The sequence below is a fragment of the Protopterus annectens genome, chromosome 7.part0 (assembly GCF_019279795.1).
Source record: "Protopterus annectens isolate FY-2018-M chromosome 7.part0, PAN1.0, whole genome shotgun sequence".
Lineage (NCBI taxonomy): Eukaryota > Metazoa > Chordata > Ceratodontiformes > Protopteridae > Protopterus > Protopterus annectens.
Window position 1 is genome coordinate 425,634,142 of NC_056739.1, and position 26,966 is coordinate 425,661,107.

The following is a 26,966-nucleotide window of genomic DNA, read 5'->3' on the forward strand; positions in this document are numbered from 1 at the left end:
CAGTTGGCTCAATAAGGAAAAAGAGCTGAAAAAAGTGTAGAAATGTACACCTGTGGTTCACTGAGAGCTGTATTCCAAAGGCCTGCTACCGCTAAACTGTAAGCAGCATTTCCTGGTATGTTGTGGCAATACTTTAAACAGCATACATATGCAATGTGGCATGTCTACCTAAATACAGTACATGTATTTTAAGTATGCCCTTACACACACACACACACACACACACACACACACACACACACACACACACACAAACACACACAAACATTATATGTTTCTGTGTGTATGTGTGTGTGTGTGTGTGTGTGTGTGTGTGTGTGTGTGTGTGTGTGTGTGTGTGTGTGTGTGTGTGTGTGTGCGTGTGTGTGAAGAGTGATAGACTTTTGAGAAGATCCTGGGTGCCCTTATATGAGAATTAAATCAATTTTTTTTTTCAGAGCAAAGGAGCACAGAAATTGTGACTTACTTAGGGTCATTAGGCATATGTAGGAAAACTGTCTGGATTCTCTCTTGACACTAGCTAGGAGCCAAACAGCATGAACATTGTATTATAGTACCAACAAGACCCAAAGCAGAGATGATGCTATTAATGATTCATGAGTGGGAAGATGACCTTCATCAGCTTCTTACCGACCAAATGCAGCAGACAGTATCAAAATGTGGCATCCAGGACTGATTACACCAAAACAGCTGTATACACCCTCTTGGAAAAGTTTGGGATACCATCTGATAAAGAATGATCCATGTGACAGTACAGTGCCAGGATGAGGGCCAAGCACCACAGCATTGAAAAAGGACTTCAATATGCAGTGGTAGTGACACAATATATATTAGTGATCTGGAAGAAGACAAATGACTGAGACTTAAAGGATCAGGGGGCAAAGGGCATGTTCTTCTATTCTGGGGAAGAGAGGCAGTGCACAAAAACTGAAAACCCTAAGCTAGAAGCTGTACTTGGATGCTTTTAATAAAAATCACAGCACAGTAGAAGCCCTTGTGATGTGTACACTTGGACAGATGTCAGTTCCTCCATGCTAAAGTAAATGTAATTCTACAGTCCTTCGGAGCTGGAGAGAGTTGGCACACACTATCCTTTTGCTGTGTGATGAGTAACCTGCTACCTAGCATTCCTGTCCATCATTCTCCTCTCAGCATACCAAGAACAAATGCAATATGGCAATAATATTCCACTCCATAATGGGCTACATTTGCAGTTATGGGCGAGCATTTCAGGTGAATGAATGGAATGTAAAAGAAACAGTGAAGCTGCTTGTGGACTGTGGTTCTATAGTGGCTTGAAAATCTAAACGGAGATGGGACTCTTTCTAATTATTGTGCATTTGCTGAAGGTATCACCGGGTCAGGAAACTCTAAGTGAGTTCTTCAGCACAAAACACTGCGGCAGAGTAGGGGCAGCATGGGTAGCAGGCGCAGCTCCACAATTAGGAAATACGCTACATAACCAGTACAGCGAGCATATGGGGCTCTAAGGTATGATTACATACACAGCAGACCAGTAAGAGGAGAAGAGTGATGAGTCCATCTGAAAACTGGTCACACTACATACATTTCAGTAAAGTAATGGATCTAAATGAAGGCTTGCATTCAAACACAGACTTATGAGCTGATTGCTTTCTGTTAACTTGGTCAAAATAATTTTGCGGTCCCTTTTCAAGAGAGAACAAAAGAGGACATTTAATGATCACTGGTGGTGGGGGGAAATTTGGCAAGCACACCAGTGAAATGCTGAGTGACTGCAATCTACTTTATTTTAGTGTTTAGTAGAAACAGCACCGCATAGATTATCAACCACATACTACCATTTTATGGATTTCTGAGGTAAGAGTGTAGCTGTCAGGGTATGAGTACTGCCCATTAGAAGCTGTGTGCCTTTATGCCCAGAATGATATTTACTTACAGTGAAGCAACTGGTTATAAGATATATAGGATAAACTAGTAGTAAGGATGCCAAGTAAACATAGCTCCTCAACACAGTCATGGAAAATACATCCCATGAAACAGAGAGATGACAGGTGGGATGTTTGCCTATAGGACCCCCTCCCCCCACCATACACACACACACACATACACACACACAATTTTGTCCCATTACTGAAAAGTCCATATTTTCTTATAAGCCCTAGGGAGCAATTATATTGCAATATGACATAATCATAGTAGAGCCATATGCAAATGGAAACGTAATACGTGACATATGCATAACTTTAATTCTAAATCTAAACCAGAAAAAGCCCCCCCCCCCCATTCCATTTCATTCATCTGGTGGAACACAGCAACTACATACAGCAAGGAGGGCAGACAAGAAACACATTCACAAGGCAGAGGATTTCTGCCCAAGGCACTAAGAAAGGTACAGGAAATGAAAGACATTATTTATGAGTGCTTTGTAAAGTGACAGGCCAGGCAAACTTACTTTAATCTCAAACTTCCTTTGCTTGGACAGAGGCGCCACCAGCTGGGCAGAGCCCACTCAGTAAAGTATATTACAAGAGTGGGAGTTTTATTAACTTTGTGTCTGCCCCTGATTCACAGAGAATGAAAAGGCAAACAATGAAATTATACAAAAGCCCGGAACTCAACAAGGAGAAATTAATGTTCTAATATTTATTGGACTGGTATTTGAAATCCCAAACAGACTGGTTGATATCATTAGAATAAATGTCATCAGTTGTGCTAATTACATTCCCTGGAGTCCAATTCGGCAATGATTTCCTTTGCATGTCTTAATTTTTCTACAGCATCTACCCTGTAATTGCACACAGCCGTCTGTTTCTGACCACAGCTGCTGCAACAAAAGACATTAGGATCAGAAGTCAGTGGGCCAGAGTCAGGAGTTTGCTGAAGTATTACCATTCTATGCAATTGCAGCTGTAGCTTTTAAGATGGGTAAATGCACTGTCATTTTTTAATATTTGAGCCATTCTATTACTGTTTTGAAAACAAAATCCTCCGCACTCAAATGTCACAATATGTTTTTAAAAACATGAAGAACAAAATGTCTGAGTTTAAAGTATTTTCATATAAGTCATGTATGTCATGAAAGCAGCCATTTAGTTATTCTTAGCTCTACCCTACCTCACTAATGCAGAAATATTCAAGGTCACATTGCATCAAACTGCACACATAGAAAATGCAACCAAAGAAGTGGGAAACCGTGGGAAAAACAATGCTTTTATATGGGGACAAGTACCCTGCACCCCTCTACTCCCCCAACTACCAAACTGAAAGCGCACATCCACAGTAAAGGAGCACCGTTAGCATTTTGTTAAACTGGCTACACCCACTCTTGCAAAGTTCTTTGATTTCCCAACCAGAAAACAGTAAAATCCCACTAAAAACATTTGAAATAATCACATGGCAAAATAAACCCTTGGACATAAAGGGAATTAATTAAGAAACAACATGCCAAATAGCACACAGACTGGCATCAGTAAAGCGGGGTGTTTCCTAAGGACCCTAAGTGTTACAATAACAAAATCTCCAATATTTTTTCAGCCAAAGAAGGCTATACAGTAGCCCTTTGGATTTCCAGATTTTGACAAATGAAGTAATTATTATTCACCACTGGGAGAAGAGACGGAGTTTATGAATGGTTTAAAGAAAAAAAACTCAACATTTTTGTTTCATATGGTAAAAGAAATAATTTTATCAAATTACAGCCAAAGCCCAAAAAACAGGGAGAGTGTAAATAGAGTGGTACCAAGACTAGAGTAAAATGCGGACCACTACAGTTTTATGTACTAAGATCAGGATTCCTCATTTTTTGTTATTTATTTACAAATAACTACCTCAGAAGGGGGGGGGTCCACAAACTCTGCTGCCCCCAAAACCGCAGCACCCAGATGCACATTATATTTGGCCAGAAGTAATACTTGTTGTATAAAAGATTCCGATTATAGGCTTTGGAGATTTATTTGCCCATGTGATAACTGTCTTGCTCTTATTAAAGTAACGTGCACTGTCAGCAATGATGGTGATATGACCCAACATGGAAAAATTAAGGGACTATATGAATCGCGAGTAGTATGAAATGTTTCTGCTCTCTCCTTCCATTGAACTAAATCTGATAAGATGATTTTGATTAAAACAGAAGGTTATAAGTGGCCTACAGGTGTGATTTATATGAACTTTACCAAAGCATCTGGTATGGAACCACAGAAAAGATAGATGTAAAAATATGTCATCCTTTAAGTGGGAGTAATGCATAACCTGAATAAAAGACAATTATATGTACCAGATAACATAAATGATATCTGCACTGATGAAAGCAGAATTACCAACTGGCCTCACATAGGTCAGTACTAAAACTGATCCTCTAATATTTATGTAAGTAACATTGCAGGGGAACTGAAGAAAGTAGTTTCTCTCTTCAGTGATGATACAAGATCTATAACACAGTTGATATAACCAGTGCTGTAGAAAGGATGACACGCAACTTCAGAAACTGCAGATCTAGAGCAGTTTATGGGTTTAAAACTATAAGAAGCAAGCCTTCATACCACATGCCTCCCCCAAAGCAGGAAGTTTTATTCTCTGTATCCTCAATATAACATCTTCTGAAGTCACACAGTCTTGGTGAATGTTATAACTTTTACATAGCCCATTCAATGGAAAAAAACCTGAATTATTATGCCCTGATGACGCAGGATCAGAAGAATCCAGTAAGAGTAAACAAATGCAAACTAATGTCTTTCAACAGGGAAATAAAATAGGACTTAGGAATCCCCCCCTCCTCCCACCCCTGTATTGTTTTTTCTTTCTCCCAAGCTGATCTAACTCAAAGTAGTTAAAGTGCAGTGTTTAATCAATTATAAAGCATTGTCGCCTCACAGCAAGAGGTTCTCCTGTTCAATTCTCGGCTGGAGAGCCTTCTGTGTGGAGTCTGCATGTCCTCCCCGCGGTCCAGTGGTGTTCAAAAGACATGTGTGAATGGGTGTGCCTTCATTGAAGGTTGGGCATCGGGCTGGCACCTCGGCACCGTAAAAATCGACTGCCAATCATTAGAGAACCGGAGTTCCACTGTGGCGACCCCTAACCAGAAAAAGCCAAAAGAAAAACAACAACTTTCAGCTAATTTACTTCAAAGGTTCTTGAGTCTCACTGACCTATGGCATGGTAGTTTTCAACTTATAGTTTTTGTTGATTTTTCTTTCCTGGTCTGCCTCGTGGTTCAACCTGCTCTGTTCACCCTCGCTTCACCCAGGCTCGATCAACTCCCCTGCCCTACTCCCAATTCCCATCCACCCCCACTACAACTACATTTATAGGTGACACACAGCTCCTTCCCAATTATCCTCTCACTAGCTTTAAACCAGCTAAGCTCTAATCCCTATCACAGCTACACACACAACCCACCATAGTAATACATTAGCTCCTCCCTATAGGAGACTCACCCTCATTAACTTGGCCTATCCCTCTCTCAGACACCTCTTTACTCCACCCCATGCACAGGAATTATGTTACTTTTTCACACATCACTCCTTAGCTTAGTCATTATAACTTACCAGATTACCTCCAAGATCATAACCATCTACTCTCCAACATACCCAGAAACCACTTCACCTATCACAAGCACTGTCATATCACCACATCTTTAAAATAGCTCCAGCACAGAACTCTTTACACTTAGATATGCTCATTCAAATGTATAACCAAATCTACTCCATAAATATGTAGACTATTATCAAAAATCTCACACATTTTAATAGTTAAATTAACTCAGCTTAACATAAGTGGAGACATACATCCCAATGTAGCCCCCCAACCCCAATTACATGAAGCCCTTTCACTGGATACCTCAATCTCTCATAACATCAGTAATCTAACACACAATAGCTCTGACCTTCTAATCATAAACATGCATTTGAGAAGCATCCTAAATAAAGTACATGAACTACCTGCAACCCTTGCCCTGTACTCTCCAGATATAGCAATCTTAACAGAAACTTGGTTCAAAACCCACAGGGCTATTAAAAATACAGACTAGATAGGATACATAAGCATGGTGGTGGCATAGCCATTATGTACAAAAATACACTCAAGCTTGAATGCCTTTAAAATAAACCCCCTAACCTCCTGAATTCTAAAATACTAATCTCCCACCTCCAACTAAACCCAAATAAAAACATAATACTTATAGCAACTTGCATCCCCCCAGGAAATAACCATTCCATAGCTGAAAACCTTCTCTTTTGGTCATCCTCCACATGTAAAGAGGAATCTATTATAATGGAAGATTTCAACTTGGATTGGTACCCCTGCTCATCTGAAAACTCTTCCAACTTTATTAACCTATATGGTTTCTCTCAAATAATACTAAATCCAACCAGAATAGGTAAAATTAGTAACAAGCACTCAATCCTGGACTAGATGCTAACAAATAGGTCCTCTCTCTGTCACCACTCTGGCTGCATCCCTGACACTCTTAGCGATCATTTACTCACCTACATACTCAGGCACCAGATATGCATTCCACAAACATCGTATTTGAACATATCTGCTGCAAAATAAACTTCTCCCCTGAAACCTTCAAATCCTTCTTACAACAATGCAACTGGACCCCACTAAAACATCTCCACATTGATTCAGCAGTTCAACATTTCAATAATACATTCCTCAATATTCTAAACAGTCTTGCACCCCTTAAGAAGATCCATGTTAAATCAAAACATCTGCCATGGCTAACTAAAGACACCAAGCAATTCCTCAAGCAGAGAGATAGCGCCTGGACTCAGTACCAAGTAAGCAAAAACTAAGCCTCCTTTGTCACCTACTGACAATTAAGGAACCTAGCCAAAAAACAACTCAAGAAAGACAAAAAGTCATATTATACGTCAGTCCAACAAAAATACCAAAACAACCCCTGAAAATTTTGGGGAACCATAAAACAACTGCTTAAACAAGAACAAGCCACAACCCTATCTCCCACCACCTCAAATACCACAGATAGCATAGAATCCCAGTTTAACTCACACTTCACCAACTCCATACTATCACTCGTAAAAAATGACATCAATACTCCACTATTAGTCCCCACAGGATCAGTACCTTGCTTCAGTTATTTTTCTATCAGACTGTTTTTTCTACTGTGGTGCAATCTCGGAGTTGGTATATTTAAGTAGGGGGGTGTGGGGGCACAGCCCCTCCCCCCTTTATTTTGTCTTTATAATTTAAATTTTTTTTTTGGAACAGCAATTTTTTCCCTGGGGAAAAAATCACTGTTCCATAACTTTGCTCTTTTCAGACTTCGGGTTTTACTTGTCAACGAAAGAGTGTTCGCTCTTAAGTCGCTTTGCTCTTCTAATATAGACCTCAGATGACATCTCTTATCCCATCTCTATCCTAATAAATCAATCTATCTCTGAGTGATACATCCCCAAGCTATAGAAAATGTCTTACACCATCCCTATACACAAAGGTGACTCCTCAACTGATTTCTCAAACTACAGACCAACTGCTATACTCTTGCCACTAGCCAAAATTCTTGAAAAATGTATACACACAAAACTCCTTGACTATATACTAAATAATAACCTTCTCTCTAATTGTCAGCATGACTTTAGACCCAAACACAGCACCACAACCACACTAATAAATTTCTCCAATACCGTAAACCACACTTACACTACACTTAGTTCTCTTTTCCCTCTTGCTAAATCTTTCTTTTCCTATGTCCTTTTTACTTTCCTCCTGCAAATCTCCTGTTCATAACACTAATATACTGCCAAAATAACTGTAACTGAGATAAGTATATTGTATTGTACAAATAGTCTACTACTGTAGACAAAAGCCTGCAGTATGTTATTCAATTCTGTTGTATGTTTCTCTCTACATTCTATGTCTCTCTATATTCCTTACATGTCTTACATGTTGTATTTAACTATTTGTTATTTATGCTAACTTTTTCTAACTGGATCTATTAATATTGCCTAATGTTAATTAGCAAAAATCTTTGTGTTTTTGTATTAGTAATGTTATAGTGGCGCTTTTCTCCCCAGGCATCAGGCGAAAATGGGCTTCTGGCCTAGTTGGACATTCAAGGTAAACAAATTTAAAATAAATAGAGAAATAAATACATAAATAAATAAATAAATAAAAATAGTGTATGGAACTGTTTTCAACAGATTGTGGAAAGATACCATGAAATATTTCAGTTCAAGTGGAAAATCATACCAGGAAGACATTAAAGAAAGCTTGTGTTGGGGGGGGGGGGTACAGTGGATGAGACATTACTAGAAAAATATATTATTGCTTCCGTATATGAACAGTTAGTGAACACTTCTATCTTAATTTTAATTTCTACTCCAGCTCTGTGGTATAGAGCCCTGACAATGACCAATACAACAAGCTAAAAAAGTTCCCTGGGTCCATGAAAAAAGGGCAAGAGAAGACGGGAAATGAGCGACTATGGATCACAAATTCTAGGAGATGGAGTAGTGGTTCCCAGCAAATTCAGCTGTTGCTCCAGTGTTAAATAGAGGCCTTAAGGACAGGAAGCAGATTCTGGTACAGGCAATGGTATGGGCACTGGCTACCAAAGCCAGTGAAGGCAATACTTGTCCACTCATACAAAGGAATGCACATGTATGTACAGGATAGAGGTACACAGGTAGTCCTTGCAGTGATGGAGGTCCACACATCACCACCATGGGGTAAGGTTAGGGCCTTACTATAAAATGTCCCTTAGGTCTAACCATAGCTGAAAATTAACTGTTGGGAGCACATACAAGATTATTCCCAGCCAGTCTTGGGAGGCAGTATTACCTAGGACAGGAAATGAGGTAGGCAGAGCAGAAGAGACAAATGTAGATATGGCACAATGAACCCTCATAGCTACCTGGATGACAGCTCCTCTTGTTGACACACTTGTGTATTGTACTGGACTCACCCACAGTATAGGGATGAACAGGCTTAGTCTGACTGAGGATGGACTGATGCCTGGCAGGGATGGAGGCAAAAATCACCCTTTTTTAATCTATTTTTTACTTATTTATTATCTGAGTAAATCAAGTGGTCCTCAGAACATATTCAGGCACAACTCTACAGTCCTAGGCACAAAAGCAAAGATAAATACAGACACACAGACACAAACACACACACACTATCTATATATCTATCAAAACCAGGGACATTTTTATATGTTAGTCTACATCAGTTAAGTTAATAGAACAACAGGTTTTGTATCACCATGCAATTTATAAACAATAATTATAATGTTTGGATTACTAACTGACTGAAATTCTCAGTGATTTACTAGCAAATTGAATACTTTATGATGGACAAGAACAAAAATGAGGCAAAATCCAGAGACAGTTGAGAGCTATGCTCCATGGCTCACCCTTGATCTCCAGAAGCTATCTTTGTGGAGTTTTACATGCTCTCTGTGTGTTTGTGTGGACTTCCTCTGGGTTCTGTGATTAACACTCACCTAACATGTTGGATGACTGACTGCACTAAATTGTTCATACTGACAAACACACTCACACACATACACATACTCCTCCCCCACACACACACACACATACACATTTTCTTTTTGTGGCTTTTTCCCAGATTCCTGTGCAAAAGAAGTTAAGAGCTATTTCATGGAGTCTGTACTGTAGGTATGATGCAGAAAACCTTTCATTAAACTACTGTATTTTTCCTCTTTTAAGTAATATATGTAGATTTGAAGACCACATGTGGGATTCAAAAACAAAATCTTATACTACTGAAGATACATGTGTGTGGTTCTCAGACTTACATGGGGTATTAGTGATTCAGATATAATGTTTGTTCAAGTAGTTCTTGTTTGGCATGCAGAATATGTAAGCGAGTTGACAAAATGTGTGAGCAAGCAAAGAAACTAAAGGAGATGCATTTCAGAAAACATGCAGATCCAGATCACTGAGGTGAAGGAAGCAACTACAAACTAGCACCACACATGACAGAACATCAGCATGCATAGCAGAACTGTTAGAAATAACTGAATTATTTGAACCAACCATGCCAAATCTAGCCACTATGCTTATGTGTCATCAATGATCTTTTTCACCTCACCATTTATCAAAAATGAAATACTGAAAACAATAAACCAAAAGAACTATAAAAAAAAAACATAAAATCTCTTTTTGTAATGGAGCAAGTCCACTGCACCACCCCCTGAAATTATATACACCAATTCCACAGTCACACCGCAGTGAAGAAATGGGGGGGGGGGCCGAAAGGTGTACCACCAGTCAGTAAAATACAATATAGTGCAATGAATCTCACCACAACATTAAATTATTGCACTAAAGATGCTTGCAGCAACTTCTTGTAAGTATGCCATTCCAGCCAGTGTAGGGACCTATGTCACAGAACTAATCACAGCAAATGCAGACACTGCAATGACCTATCCCACAGAGATGAAATCCATTGTAATGGCATCCACGGCTTATTTACCATGTCATGACTAATTATCAGACTGATGTCACTTCTGAGTGAAATTGTAAGTTACTAAGAACCTCTGGGATATGTGCCAGCCATATGTTGCACCTCGTCTGTAGCTCTGACCACTAGGATATGCATTGTCTTAACAACTATAGTCAAAGAGACCTCCTGCAACCAACAGGGCATAATCTGGGTTGCACTAGTTATTTGTCTTCAAAGGTGGAGCACAAAATTGGGTCTCTCAGGCCTCAAGTAGTACTCAAACCATCATACCTTGGGTGATGAAAGCTACTGTACTACTTTCTTAGCTGCAGTGGCTACCTTTCTTTTAGTTTTGAAGAGTCTGATCCTTACTTGGGTGTGCCAGCTCTCATGCTGCCCTCATGGTCATTTGGGACAGAGATGCATCTTAACTTGTCATGTGGGAGATCATAACCAGTTCACCAGGAACTAGAAAAAGACAGAGAATACCACAAAAACGTGGCATTTATGACTTGCTCATCCTGCTCCTCTTAGTCTCGAGGGCCACTGATTGCACACATGTTGAAGTTAAGTCACCTGCCAATCTTCAGTGGAATATCTACACCAACAAGAAGGGCTACCACAGTATGAATTACCAGCTAGACTACAATGTGGATGGCCTCATAATGAATGTGTTTCTTCAGTATATTGACAGTGTACATAATGACATCATATAGCACATGCCTGAATTCCACAGCCATGTCCAGCAAGCTGAGTTTCCAGACAAGCACCAGTGCCTAAATCATTATGTGTATATCTGATGTGTAGTAACATCCCCCCCCAACACCACCAAAAGAGAAGTAGCTTATCTGTTTCAAAGATAGTGCAGGATATCCACTGGACCAAGGCCGATGATGTCCATATGGCAACCCTCCCACACACATGCACACTAATAGAAAATCATTATAGCGAGACCTACAATGTTGTCAGAGTTATATTTTGGTTTCCCTAGATGTGCTTCAAATGTCCTGACATGTGAAGAAGGCACTGCAATACTCACCTAACAAAGCTACCACCTGACATGTGAGGAGGGCACTGTAGTACTGACCTAACAGTGCTAGAAAAAGAGATGGTGTGTGTTTGATGCTGTACAGCATGACTGTCAGAAAGCAGGCTGCAACCAGACAGCCACTCCTACACAAGTGCCTGGATGACAACCACCACCTTCATCCAGGGAATAAAGTGACATCAGTGACTAGGAAATATAATGCACATGAAAGGCCACATGCCATGGATACAAAATCCAGTAGGGTTAGTACAGAAAAATGAACTTATGTCTGCTACACGGCATGCACAATTAATTACTAATACAACACACAAATAGCATAGCCACAAAATGGATGCATAATATACAGCAGATGTCACATGGCAACTCTGTGGTGTACTGCATAGGCTGTTCACAATGTATATCAGACATTACCTCACAACAGCACAAAAATAAAAGTTCCATGTGAGAGAGCCATTAGGTGATAAGTGACACACAGCACAATGGCAGGAAACCTTCCATTTGACAGCATTGTAAATCTGGCCATGAGTAAGACTATAAAGATACTCTACGTTCATAGGTGAACATTATGCTAACTGCCTGAAGGGCCACTTTAAGTCCAGCCAATAACCTGAGGTCAGAATCAAACTTTGTTCCTTGTGTGTATAAGGTGAAGACCTTAACTATTATGCCAGACCCACCCCTACTATTGTAAGTGTGGATGCCAAACAGGTGTCATCCCTTTGAGGGTCAGCTGGTGTCTTAAGGTTATTGAGAAGTTTATTTATTATCAGTTTGATTGAATTAATTATCTATTCCAGTCTGCTTTCCAAATGACACATGGAATCATGATCAGTCTTACATAGTTTCTAAATGACCTTAATACAGCATAGAATCACCAGCATTATTCTGATTTTGTCATCCCTTGATTTATCTCTGACATTTGATATGGCACATCACAACATTTGTTTTAGATAAGCTCAGAATTTTCACATTATCCTACCACATCTGCAAATCCACAGGATTCTATTTTGACCCTCATATGTATTTGAAGATACTCAGCTTTACCTTATATTCTTCATAATACATTTCTGAGGGGGATACATTGATTTAAGAATCAAAGACTGGAAGCCTGTCTATCACCTGAGGCTTAACATGATCAAGACCATTGCCATGACTATTCAGGCAACCTTAAGAAATTCTAGTTTTCTGACCCTAAGTTCTACCATTGTTTTTAATAGGGGTGGATTGGTACCTGTGAAGAAGGTTAAAGATCTCTTTGTCATTATTGATGAATGCTTAAGGCCCTTGCAGAAGTGTAATTACATCAGCTAGCATCCTATACAGTTCCTCAAACTTGTACTCATATCTAATTCAAAGCTGAGGGGCAAAACAAATTTTCTCTGCAATTTTAACTGTAACAAATTGTTTGCTACAAATGAGTTTAGTAATCAAAAAAATCTCTTATTGTAAAATTGCACCAGTAACCTCTGAAAATGATCGCCTGCTTCCACCACAGAAATTACACCATGCGGTTCAACTCCAAACATTTTATTCAGGATTACACACTTTTATTCCCAACACTAAAACAGAACTATGTTTCAATCAAAAATATATTTCTTGTCCCTTTTTATATTAGTAAAACCACTACCAATGTGCTATGAAAATATTAATTAGTCTAATAATTATTTCTTTATTTAAATGATGACATTAAAAACAATAAAAAAATTCCTTTATAATAAATTCATCGTGTTACTATTAACACATAATAAATGTGCAGAAATAAGAATGTAAACCATCCCCTCATCACTTTGAATACTGCATATAATAAAATTACTGTACATAATAAAATGAATTAATCATTTTTTGTTCTAAACCTTCATATCCTTAAAGAGTTTCGCAACAATAGTACTTCTATATTGAAGTATTTTTGTATTTATAATTCATCAGCTTTCATTGTCAAAGCACTGCTTATAGAAACGTTTTCATTAGTAACTGGAAAAAGGGTAGTGTTTAGCAGCAATTGCCAACAGAGCTCCCTATATTTAAGGTGAGCCTTCCAGCTGTCATCCCTGTCATTTGTCAGCACTTTCTCTAATATATAAAAACATTTAACGGTGTGTTTATTAAGAGCATTTCTATTATTTCTTTTTTATTGAATACATGTTGATACATTCACTTCTTTACCAGGTACTCTGTATTACCCACATAAAAAGCAGGACAAGTTAAATATGTGGTGATGTCAACTACACCACTTTTATTACAATTATATCTAACATTTGTAGAAAATACTCTTGGGTACTTCCCCAAAATAATATCCTTACTATCAGATATAAATCTGCACAGTTTCTATAGCCATTTACTCATTTTCCCACTCAGATTTCCCCCCTATATTTCCACTTCTCTTGTAGTTCTCTAAAAATGATTTAACATTTTTACTGTCTTTGTATACTAATATGAAACTGGCATCTAATTTAGGAATCATTCCAGACATAGTGCTAACATTATCCCAGTTCTTTTTCAAAATATTTTTTATATCGTTAAAACCTTGATGGTATGTTTAAGCCACAACACCAGTATAAATCTCACCAGCAGTGTTAAAGTGTTGAGTGCTCTCAGGGTACCTTATTATAGGAAGATATTTATCTAATATCTTTGTTTTTATTTCTGTGTATACCTTATTAAACAAAGCTATTGGGTATTTCCTTTCATTAATCATTTCCCTCAGTTTCATTAGGCCATTCAAAAAATATTATTTTGAAATAAGTCTTTATAAACTCACCATTTGTCCTTTGACTACATTTTGTTTTTGCTATCTAAGACATTTGCTGTCAAAATGTAAAAGAAAGTATTGGAATAGCTGGGTTTTATATATATATATATATATATATATATATATATATATATATATATATATATATATATATATATAAATATTACATTCATATCTCCTTTCTGTTTTGTTCTTACTAATACTTATATTTAAAAAACTTAAGTTGTTCTATTCCCACCTCCATGGTAAATTTTAAAAAGGGTATAGACCTATTAATATAGTCAAAGTAGTCATCCAACACCTGTTTCAGTAGCAAGAACAGTATCATAACTTTCAGACTTTGCTCAACCTTCCAGATATGCAAATATGTTATTCAGTCTTCTAGTATTACACAAAAAGAACTCTAGGTGAGACTTGGTACCCACCAACACATACATTTTCTCTTAAACCTTTGTTAATAACTCTAGAAAAGCAACACTATTCACATATCCTGGTAATTTATTTATCAAAAACCTATAGATAGGATGATTTAAGTGGATATTCTCATGCCCAAATAAAAATGAGTTAACACATCTCTTCTCATACTAAAATGCACATAATTAATGCAGCATAACACATTCCAGAGAGGTTTATAAACTCTCTCATGACCTCTGTTAATGTGTGATTCAGTTTTAATATTGGCATAGCATCTCTCAAGGTCAGTTCAGATTGTTCCCTTTTATACAATGCGATAATATGCTTAATGACACTTAAATAGTGGGGAGTTAATTTTTCCAACATCATTTACCACCACTACCATTATAACAGAATCAGAAAAACCTCCATTTTAGTACACAGCTTTTTTTTTACTGAATGTACAATATCAAACATTTACAACCAGGCAAACAGATCACAATAATCAAATCCTTATTAGTTTTTGGTCAATCATTTTTATCCCCTTCATCATGTAGTCACTAGTACCAAGAATCTGTTTGCTTTGAATTCTGCCTCTAATCTGTAATCTAGCATCCCAGCTCTTAGCAGATTTTTAATTTTTCCCTACTGTAATTAATTATTTATTTATTTTACATTTGTTGACCGGGCTAGTCCAGCTGGATATAAGTCTATTTTCAGTGGAGGCCCGGGGAGAAAAGCTCCACAAATAACAACCAAATAGGACAAGACAAGATATTTACAGTAGAAATTGGTACATTACAAAACTTTATAACATATTACATACCTAGGATTTTATATTCTGTATTCCAGTAGGGAAAAAAACCTTATGTAAAAATAACCTAGATACAACAGTAGTTTGAGTTAATAATGGAAATTATATCTAAGAGATATTATAGATACTAAGGTCACAGAAAAAACAAAAAGAATAAACACTAGTGTTACATGGATAGAGTCTACAAAAGCAAAATACAAGGATACAATTATAGTGTTCATTCTCACAGGAGTTGTGGTCTTATATGAAAACGTTTGGTCATTCAATAGTATATACATATTCACATGAGAAAAATCCTCAGAATGGTCAAGCACACTATTATCAGCAAGTAAACACAAGATCATGTTCATTAGAGGCTAGGAATCAAGGGAGTCTAGATAAGGGTATAGTGGTTAGTCTGGGTTATCACAGGGGCATAGCCAGTGTGATTTGAGGTAGAGTTTGAGCTTGCTTTTAAATAGGTTAACTGAAGATATTGAGGTTAGCTGACTTGGGAGGCTGTCCCAGGCTTTACCTACTTTATTAGAGAACAGGGTGTCACCAGCTGAGTTGTTGGATTTAAATATTTGTACAAGTAGTTTATTAGATGAGCATAAGGTTTTGAGATTGTTATAGGGGATAGCTAGGGATGTAAGTATGGGTGTATTCTGAGGTAGATACAGGATCTTATGGGCTACTATTAGTTGATTGAAAAGTATTAGATTTGGCAACTCTAGCCATCCAAGATGATTCAGGCTGATACAGTGATGAGTTCTATAGGAGGACCCAGCTTCAAATCTGGCAATATTGTTGTAGGAGGATGACAGTTTACTCAGATTACTTCTGCATATTTTGGTATAGATAGGGGAGGCATAGAGCAGGGTAGAGATAAGGTGGGTGCGAGCAATGGTGACCCTTGCTAGAGGAGTTAGAAAGGGTTTGATTCTGTAGAGAGAACCTAGTTTCTTATTTACTGTTTTTATGGTGTTATAAATGTGAGGTTCAAAAGACAAGTTATTATCTATTAGTACTACAAGTAGTTTGGTGGTTGGCTCAGGAGATATTATAGTTCCATTATTTGAAGTGACAGTAAAGTTAAGTGGGGAGGTTCTGCGAGTGGGGGTGAATAGTAGCATTTTAGGTTTTTTTTTGGGTTTAAGACAAGACACCTTTGTAGGAGCCAGTTTTTGACTGCTAAAGGTCTTTTGGGTTAGTGACTGAAGTTCTGATTGGGAAGTAGCAGACATATGAGTGTGGAGTCATCTGCATATTGGATACAGTCAGCTTGTGGAATTACAGAATGGAGGTCATTTGTAAAGATGGAGAAGAGTAAAGGACCCAATATGGATCCTTGAGGGACACTTAGGCAACTGGGAGGTGGGAAGATAAAGTATTATCCCATAGTACAGCCTGTTGCCTATTATCTAGGTATGATTGGAACCACTGCATAGTAAGGGCATCCAATGACAGGTTTTTGAGTGTGTCTATGAGGAGGTGGTGGTTTACCATGTCAAATGCTTTAGACAGGTCGATAAAAAGGCTGAGGATAGAGTATCATTATTACAATTACTATTAATGTGGTTAGTGAAGGATAAGAGAGCAGAGGTGATCATTACCACGGTCTTCATACTTGTCCTGCCTACTGTCCTTCTTTTACTTCTGCTCTTTTTTTATAACTTTAAAGTCATCCACTTCTGTTTGTTCAATATTTCTCTTTGAAACCCAGTTCCTCTAACCTGCTTTACAGGACAGTTTACCAAAGTCCCATCTTCAGCAAGTAATATTTTCCATTTCCTCTATTCCTGTCTCATTAATATAGTCTAATGCATGTGCTAGATGCACAACACAAGGCTTAAACATATTTGCTGATATCACTTTCCTTAACTAAATACAACCTGTTATTAAACCCATTTTTAGACATAGTGCAAGAACCCAGTTTGTAACCAAGTTCATCCCACACTTCCTATTAAATAACATGAGTCCAGCACTATCAACATCTGTTTGTACCTCTGTATTCTTCAGAATTTTAACTACAAGGAATATATGAACTTTTATGTTATCATTATCCATTTGTATTCTTACATCCCTCTTTGCTAAATCATTTTCAATTATATTTCCTGTGTCATTATCATGAGAAAGGTCCTCAGTTAAATTCAGCCCATATAATTAAATTCAGCCCATATTTGATATATAGCATTCTCTCCATATCCCACTATTTGAGTTTAATGACAAACATCAGACAGTTGCTACACTGACTCAAAATCCCCTTTCTAATATATTGTTTAAACAAAAATTTTCCATTTCTTTCATAATTTAACTTGAGATAAAATTAGACTGCAAATTATAGCCACCTACCACTTCTCTTTTCTCAGCTCCTCCACTCCCAACACACACATACCTCTCAACCATACCAAATTCCTCAGCATTAAACGGTTTTGAGAGCTAACTAATGGGGTGCCATGAATTTACAAGTGGCCCTTTAATTCCTGATTTTTTTATTTTTTTTTTACAAGTAGTTGTGGCTGACATTATCATGCATTAGCTTCCTGAGGCACTCAGGCAGACTGCCAGCAAACCGGAGACACTGAGACTATGTTTACAATACATTAGCATACTGCCACGCTAAAAGCAGGGCAGCAGTGTGCACAGTAGGCCAGGCAGCAGCGAGTGAGCAGACAGGATCAAGTCTGGCGCTACATTGCCTCATTGTCAAAAGATGAGTGCCACAGTTCCTGCACAGTCTTTGTCGGCGGCTCAAAGGAAGATTTTATCATGGAGCCATATGTCCAACTCCATGACCATGTGGGTGAATAAGGATTTTGGATGTACAAGGTAGGGGGTTGTTTCACTTTTTACCTCCAGTAACAGAACTACAAAGTCTGTGGGCGATGGAACCCTGCTGGTCCCATTATGTCAATATGGGCTCCGTGATTTAGTTTTTTAGTGATATTAGTTTAAAAAATAAATAAATAAACAAATACATAAAACAAAGTGTATGTAGTTTTTTATAAGGCCAGGTCACAGGGGTATGATGCTTTGTTGACTTGGAACACATTTTATGCAGTGTTTGTTTCAGGCTGCGTTACAGTTGCCTTCATTAATGGTGGAGTCTTAGGCAGTTTTATGTCTTACTGTCAGGGATGGCAGTGACTGTATGAGACTATTTGTGTTGTAAAACTTTGTTTACCTCTCAGCTGTTTCAACCTTCCCAAAAAGTTAAGGTTTTGCCTCATAGTTTGGTCTGCTCCTCTGGAATTCATGGTTGCTGGCTTAGTACCGATGATTGATTTGACAGCACTAAATAACATACATTTGAGTTTCAGTTTTTCTATCTTTCAGAAAATGTATGCTACCACAAAACTTGTTATTCTAGTGGCTTTCTATGTTTACAGGAGAAATAATTAAATGCTGTGTCCCTAAATTTAGTCAGTTGTTACACCCTTTAGTTAGGCTTTGACCACTTGTCTTGCATGAAGAGTTTGAAAAGTATGATAGGATTGAGAGATATACCCCAATATTTGGCCGTTGGTTGTTTAGGCAGAAATAGGATTACAAGTACTGAACTGGGGCTTGGTCTGTACTGAGAAACAGGCAGTCTGTAGGCTGACAGACTGAATCAATACTCATTGTCAACAGGCTGAATTGTTTTTTTTTTTACTGTGTGGTGAAGTGTCAGCATTCTGGAATCCTGATCACTGCCATCAGTTGCCCTCGCATTCCCATTCCTCACCGCCAGTTAAGTATTTGCTAGGCCTGCAAAAGTGTGAAAAAAGCATGCTCTAATTATTGTGGTTATTGTAGTGGCACTCTTAGAAAGCTATGGTGGGGTGGGGATACAGTTTACTTTTGATCACATCCATTAGAAATGGATATTGACAGCCACTGTGGTGAGCTGTTGCAGTCCTTGGTATGTTCTAGCAAACAGTGTAGTTTATTTTTTTATTAACAGACCTGGTGGAAGACTGAATATGAACCATAGTTTCATAGACCACATCCACAGGAACCAACAAGTCAGGTGACATATTGATAAGTTATGCTCAATTGCGAGCTATCTTCTTTAATTTTATATTGCTATAGTTTTGGATTACAGGGGAGAGCAGTATGCAGGCACACAGTACCATTTTGCTACCCGTGATGGGGGAGCAGAGAGTTTGCCTCTTGCTGGTTTTTGAGCTCAGCTGGCTGTTGCTTTTGTATGTTTAGAGATATACAGATATCTTGGGTTGTTGTTTTAGGAGATTCTTTTTTCCCTGTTTAAAACAAATCTAGTGCTATATCAATCTGGCATTCATTTTTGGATTTGCTTTTGAGGACCTGTAACTAGCTGTTAAACTAAGCTTCTCATCTCACCATTCTTTTATCATAAATGATGTTCACAAAGTTACACAGCAGCTGCCAAGAAAAGAGTGGTTTTGTTACTTTTTTATTTAAGTACATTAAAGGGGATACATGCAATATATTGTATACATTAAATATTTATATGAGTAAGTGCATGTTGTCTATTTTATAATGTATATTGTCTAATATAATGTAGGTGCATAGTACACCAAAACAAAATTACTCTAGCAAGTCATAAACCAAGAACATTAATAACAGCTTAGCAGTTTTATATTCAATGAGAGCAAAGAACAACCTGAATAAAAAAGTTATTTTTATTTGTGTATAGTGGTTATGATATTGAAAATATTTGGATGTGACTCTTCAAGAATTTAATTTTGTCGACAGAATTTATCAATCTAATGTTGTTGAGGTGTGTGTGTGTGTGTGTGTGTGTGTGTGTGTGTGTGTGTGTGTGTGTGTGTGTGTGTGTGTGTGTGTGTGTGTGTGTGTAGGCATAGCTCTCATTTTGTCTGTTCTTTAATTGGCATTTGAATGTTGGTATCCCACTGGTGTGGGTGGGGTTACCTAATTAGTTATATACATTTTATGTTAATCACATTCCTGATTTGTGGCCAGTTGTATCTACTTTTCATGGGCCTTTGTCCAGATTTTTGATGTTTCTAAGTTGAGAGGTATGCCAACACACCTAACACGCTAGATGCAAGAAGGCGTCTTCTTGAGCAGAGCAGCTTAAATAATGTTACCTTGCCCTGTAAATGGCAGTACCAAAAACATCCAGCCCAAATCCTATCTCGTTCAGAAATAAAAAAATATATAAGCCTTACTCTTAAAAGGACTCGAGAAAAAATAAAATAAAAGTAAGTAAGCCTAATTAAGGACAGCTACTTCCTTCAGTTATTTAAACACACACACACACACACACACACACACACACACACACACACACACACACACACACACACACACACACACACACACACACACACACACACACACACATTCCCAGACCTTTAGCTGGGATATATTCCTACTTACCCAAATAACTGATAACTAGGTGTGTACTTTCTAGTTTATTTATATAGTTGTTTGTCTGTTAATCGGAGTGGGGCACTGATACACATGGGGCCGGATTCATGAAGGCTTGCATGGAGTCTAAGAGTAGAGTAAGACTCCATGCAGCCAACATGTCCGATGAGCGATCCAGGAACAGCCAGCAGGGGCGTGCAAGAGAGCTCCTAAAATGGCTCTTACACGGACAGGGTTAGGATATGCAAATTACCTCAATTTCTGCCAAAAGGCATGCAAATGAGGTAAATTTGCGATCCAGGAAACCCGAACCTGTTCGAGTAAGAGCAGTGTTATTTGCAGAAATGTACTCAGTTGACAACTGAGTACCATTCTGCAAATAGCAAAACGGAGCCATGACAGCTCCAAATAAAGGCTGCATCCAGTTGAGGAAGCATGCCAATGGCCAAATATACGGCCATTGGCAATGTTCCCCGATGCAATATTAAAAAATAAATATTTTTTTTTCCCCGATCTCCGAGGTTTAAGCATAGCGCAGCACCACACAAACGTGCTTCACTCTAAAAACCAGAAAACCAAAAATTAAAAGGCACAAATAGGGAATTTATAGAATATCATACCATACAATGCAAGTGAATGGCAGGCTGAAGACAACATGGCTACCGAGTAGAGGTTGCTAAAGGGGAAACTCAGTCTAAGAGATGTAACCAAGCATTAGTAGGCAATCCTATGCAAATGAGGGTAAGGATAGTGAATCCCAAGTTTACATAGCAAATGAGCACAGTCAGTGGAGTGTAAGAGTAGGATAAGGGGAGTAACAGAGTAGAAGATAGATGACATCACGAGGGGGGCATGTATGAAAGAATGTAACTCTTTGGAGCAGAGTGGCATGTGTCTGCTGTCAGTTACTCATCACTGGAAGAGGTGTGTCACCAGGTATCCTAGCTAAAGTCAAGAAATAGAAGGTGTATGCCGTGGATAACACTAAAGTTTCTGACTGAAGTGGCTGCAATGTGTTTGTGCGCTGGTGCGGGCCCGCAAATCTGAGTAAGACTGTGTGTGCGCGTGTTTAAGCTGGAGTAAGTATGTGTAAGGATGTTGAAATCTGTGTAAGCGCGTTTACACCTGTGTGCGCGTGTTTAAGCAGGAATTAGCAAGTGTTAGGCCGTGTAAGTATGTGTGGCGCGTGTGAGCTGGTGTGCACGTGTTTGTGCTTGTGTGAGCGGCGCTGCCCCCTGTGGAAACAGAAAGGGAAAAGGATGCACAGAAAGAGTAGGAAGTTAACCAGGGAGAATCAGCAGAGCTAGCAGGTGAAAACAATCAGAATTAGGCAATTACACAAGCAGTACACTAGCCCAGCCCAGCCCAGCACTTAAAACTCTAAAAACAACATTCCACCATGTTTTTCCTCAAATACACTGCAGCACTGTAGTATACTAAGAGAAGGGAAAGTTTAAAAGCTTTACTGAGACAACAAATATGTTAGGGGCTGCCATAGCTGTTATAAGGCAACATATGCAACATGCTGAGGGTGGTGACAATGCAAATGCTGCTGAGCAACCCACAGTGAGGAGACGTAGATGAGTGTGCAGGCCCAGGGTAACCTACCAGGGGCTACATGAGCTGGAGATAGTGGAGCGCTATAGAGTGGACAGAGGCCTCATGCAGCAAATTGTTGAGCTGTGCAGGCCACGCCTCACACACAGAACCAACAGAGGGGAACCCATCCCAGTGGAAACCAAGGTATGTGTTGGCCTATGAATACTAGCAACAGGTACCTTCCAGAGACCAACTGGTGATATGATGGGGATTTCACAGGCATCAGCATCCAGGGTACTGCACCAGTTCCTGGATGCCATGTCAGCACATGTCGGTGATCGTGTATATTTCCCCAATTCCCGTGAGGTATTGGCCAGCAATATGCGTCTTTTCCAACAAATAGCGGAATACCCTGAGGTAGTGGGTGCAATAGACTGCACGCACATATGCATCAAAGCACCAGCCGGTGAGAGGGGTAGGGCCTACATTAACCGCAAGGGCTTCCCCTCCATCAACTGCCAGGTTGTCTGTGATGCCCAGGGCATAATAATGAATGTGTGTGCTGGCTGCCCTGGAAGCTACCACGATTCCCATATCTGGCATCTGACACAGCTGTACCAGACATTTGCCAATGGGGACATCCCTCATTGTCACCTACTGGGGGAAGTTGGATATGCACTGGAGCCGTGGCTGATGACACCCATCAGAAATGCACACACACCTGAACAGGAACGCCATAATGCGGCACACTCACAAACACAAAATGTAATCGAGTGTGTGTTTGGGCTGCTCAAGTCACGGTTCCAGTGCCTGGACACATCTGGTGGAGCCTTGCAGTACTCACCAACTACATGTACCCAAATTGTTATGGTATGTGCTATGCTACATAATATGATCCTGCGAAAACAGCTGCAGCAGGATCAGCATAGGCCCGGGCCAAACATCCCCCCACCATTGCCAAGGCCATCACAGGCAGAGCGTGACTCGGAGGATGAACAACCTGGGCCTGTCCCAGTAGGCAGAAGGAGGTGTGCCCAGTATGCTTTGGCCTTGGCAAAGAGGCAACGCATAGCACATACCCTGGCTCAGTAGGAACCCTGAAAATGATACCTCTCCCTCACCCGCACATATAGTAAAAGGGATGCCTAACTTGACACTACCTGTTTTCAAACGTATAGGAAGTGTACTATGTGCATCCATCATAGGCAGCCCTGCAGCACCACCTGAGGCATGATTGCCTTGTTTTAAGCAATATAAACAGTGCTAAACAGCTTTGCCACTACTTAGTATATGTAAACATAATCTTACACACTAACTGGCACAACTTTGGGCAATGTTGAGCAATATTGGCCAACGTTAAGCAATGTTGAAAAATGTTGAGCAGTGTTGGGCAAGTCTGGTCAAAGTTGGGCATAGTTGAGCAAAAGCAGGTAAACATGCACATATATGCTTTACTGGATCTTAAGCAGTCTGGTCTGCCCAGTATGAAAATTTAAAGCAGTGACAGGCCTCAAACCCAGAATACTGTGCACTATAGTCACAGTACCGAACCACTAAACCACGACACTATTTCACTGATCAGCCTGTATGAAGACATGTTGATAAGTCTATGCAAAGTGTTTCATGGAAACCCTGCAGGCACAACATAATTCATGTCAAGTTATGACACAAAGGTGAGCCCTGCAGTATAAATATAACTTGATTTCCAATACACATAGTATACATGTTAATATTGGGCATGCTCACACATGGCAACAAATGTAGTGGACTCCAGACAGCAACATACTGAAAGGTCACACTGGGCATGCTCACACACTTGAATAAATGAGACAAATGTCAGGCAACAAAACACTGAAAGGGCAAACTGGGCATGCTCACACACTTAGGCCATGTCTGAGTGCAGCAGTGGGCCAGACATATCTGGCATTTCACGTGTTAACCCAGGAACCTCTCACTAGCCACCAATTCTGCCTTGTGCACACAGTTATATGACAACAGACACATATATAACATCTTGCAACCCTGTCATAATCAAATATGTACTACAGATACATAGGTTGTACATAGAAAGTGGGAAAGCAAAGAACATAACAAACTGGCAGTCAGTATCAACAATAAACAATGTGCACTCCAAACATTATCATAGGTACATAGGTTCATAGGTTGATACTAGGTATCAGCCCTAGGGCATTCATAAGCCTAGCCAGAGTGTGTTTGGCTTTCACCACCCTGTAGACTAGTATACTGTGCCTTTGAATAGTAGGTCACACAAGATAGCCGTTGTATGGTTAGTGTATTGTGCCTCTGTCTAGCAGGGACCCAGAAGAGATCCCATGGGTAAACGTATGATCACCCATCCACTTGTCAAGATTTCCCTTGAAGAGGGTCAGCGAGGGTCTCGGCCTAACTTGGACTGGGATTTCGTTCCAGAGTGAGGGGAGCTTCTGGGATATGAATCTGTCCCTCCAGCATGTCCTATTAATTCTGTGCTGAGGTTGAAGTCCCTGGAGCGTGTAGCTGTAAGGGATTCTGATATCCTGAGGTGGAGCATGACCAATAAGTCTGGATTGGACATGGCTGTATACGGCAGGCACAGATCGCATCTGGGTAGGTGGTAAGCAACTTAGTACACCTGGAGTTTCTGTAGCTGAACTGCATAGGGCATCTGTATGAGTCTCCTGTTCCACTTGGTGAGGTATCTTTGGGGTCATTACAGTTGCTGCAGGTGTTGGGTAAGGTACATGCCAAATGGGGCATTGTACCCAAGTATGGGCCTGATGAGTAGAGGTGCGCAATGACCTCTCTTGATTTAGATGTGAAACCTTTTGGGATAAGGTGGGCTATATAGAAGGTCTACCTAACCACTTTGGCAACGTGATTTTCAAAGGAGAGATTACTATCTATTTTGGTCCCCAAATCCCTAAGTACACCTTCTGTATGTAATGGATTACCACCTATGTGGTAATCTGTGTGCACTTTGTTATTCCCAAAGGGGATGACTATGCATTTTATGGCATTTAGCTTTAGGCTATGGCTCCGGCACCAGTTATCCATCTCTGTGAGACCCTTTAGGAGGATGCTTGTGTCAGCTTGAGAGTTGATTATGTCACCCAGTTTGCAGTTATCTGCGAACTTGTTCAGCCATAGTCCTCTCGTGTTAGCCTGTACCTCAGAGAAATATATACTGAACAAGAGAGGTCCCAGAACTGAGCCTTGTGGGATGCCACACATAACTGGTGTAGAGTCTGACATGGCACCTGCAATTCCGACAATGTGGGTGCTATCCCTGATCCAGTTTGCAATCCATCTTGTGACATATGTGTTGATATCTAAGCTGGTGAGTGTATTTAAGATGCCTGAGTGGGGTATTGTGTCAAAGGCTTTTGGGAGGTCCAGGTAGGCTGTGTGGACTATCTTCTCTATGTCTATGGCCCTGGTAACTGATTCAAAGAAGTCAACCAGGTGCAAGAGGCAAGATCTGCCCTTAACAAAGGTGAATTGGGTAGGATCCAGTGTCTGGAGGTTGCCGATGTCTGTTTATGAGTTCCATGATGATACGCTCCATAGCTTTGCAGACCAGGTTAGTCAGGCTTATAGGGTGATAGTGTCCAGGTTCCCTTGTGGAACCACCTTTGTTGAGCGGGACCACTGTTGCTTTACACCATTCCTTGGGTACATATCCTGTAGTAAGTCTGATATTGGACAGTGACGTTATGTGAGGGTTATGTTCTTCATGAAGCTCATGTAAGACGCAGCCTGTGACACCGTCTGGTCCCATTGATGCTGTGTTATTGCTTTGGAGAGGGCAGCTCTCACATGTTCATCTGTGATGTCAGGGAGGCTACACTCTGTTGGGATGGACAATTGTACTTTTGGGGGATGCGGGGAGAAATATGCACTGAACCTGTCTGCCAGGATGTTGGCAATGTCTGTGGGTTCAGTGCATTTTGTTGTCATTATGCACTAACTCAGAGCATATCTGGGAGTTGCCACCCAGGTTCCTGACATAACTAAAGAAGGCCTTGTGATTGTCTTTAGTGTCTTGTGCAATCTTACTGTCGAAGCTGGCCTTAGATGATTTTATGAGTGATTGTAGCTTCTTGCTAGTACTGATCAGAGATGCCTCCCCTTTGTGGGATACTGCTCTATCATGTTGTAGCCTCCTCCTTTTGTTGCATAGCTTATTTATGGCCGGGGTCCACCAGACAGGTCACCTGCCTTTAGAGGAGTGAGTCTTGGATTTATGTGGGATAGCATGATCCATGCTTTCCTGTAGGTGTCCATACAACGGGTTTATAAAGGATACTGTGGTATGAGTCGTAGTTCCCACTGGCCCTGGGGCTTTGAAGGAAACCACCTCAGTTCTGAGAAGTGTAACGTTTACTTTTGAGAGGTTCCTCACCAAGATTACCTTGGCTGGGGGTGGGTATGGGGATATGGATGTCCACTGAGATAAATGTATGGTCTGACCTTACCAATGAAGGGTATACCTCTGGTGTGGAACATAGAGTCCCCATGTTGGTGATGACCAGGTCCAATATGTATACCCCTCTTGTGGGGGTGGTGACCAGTTGTTCCATATCATTTGAGTTTATATATTCAAGGAACCATTGGGCGAGGGTGTTGGGGCTTGAGTAGTATTCCCAGTCAATGTTTGGCTAGTT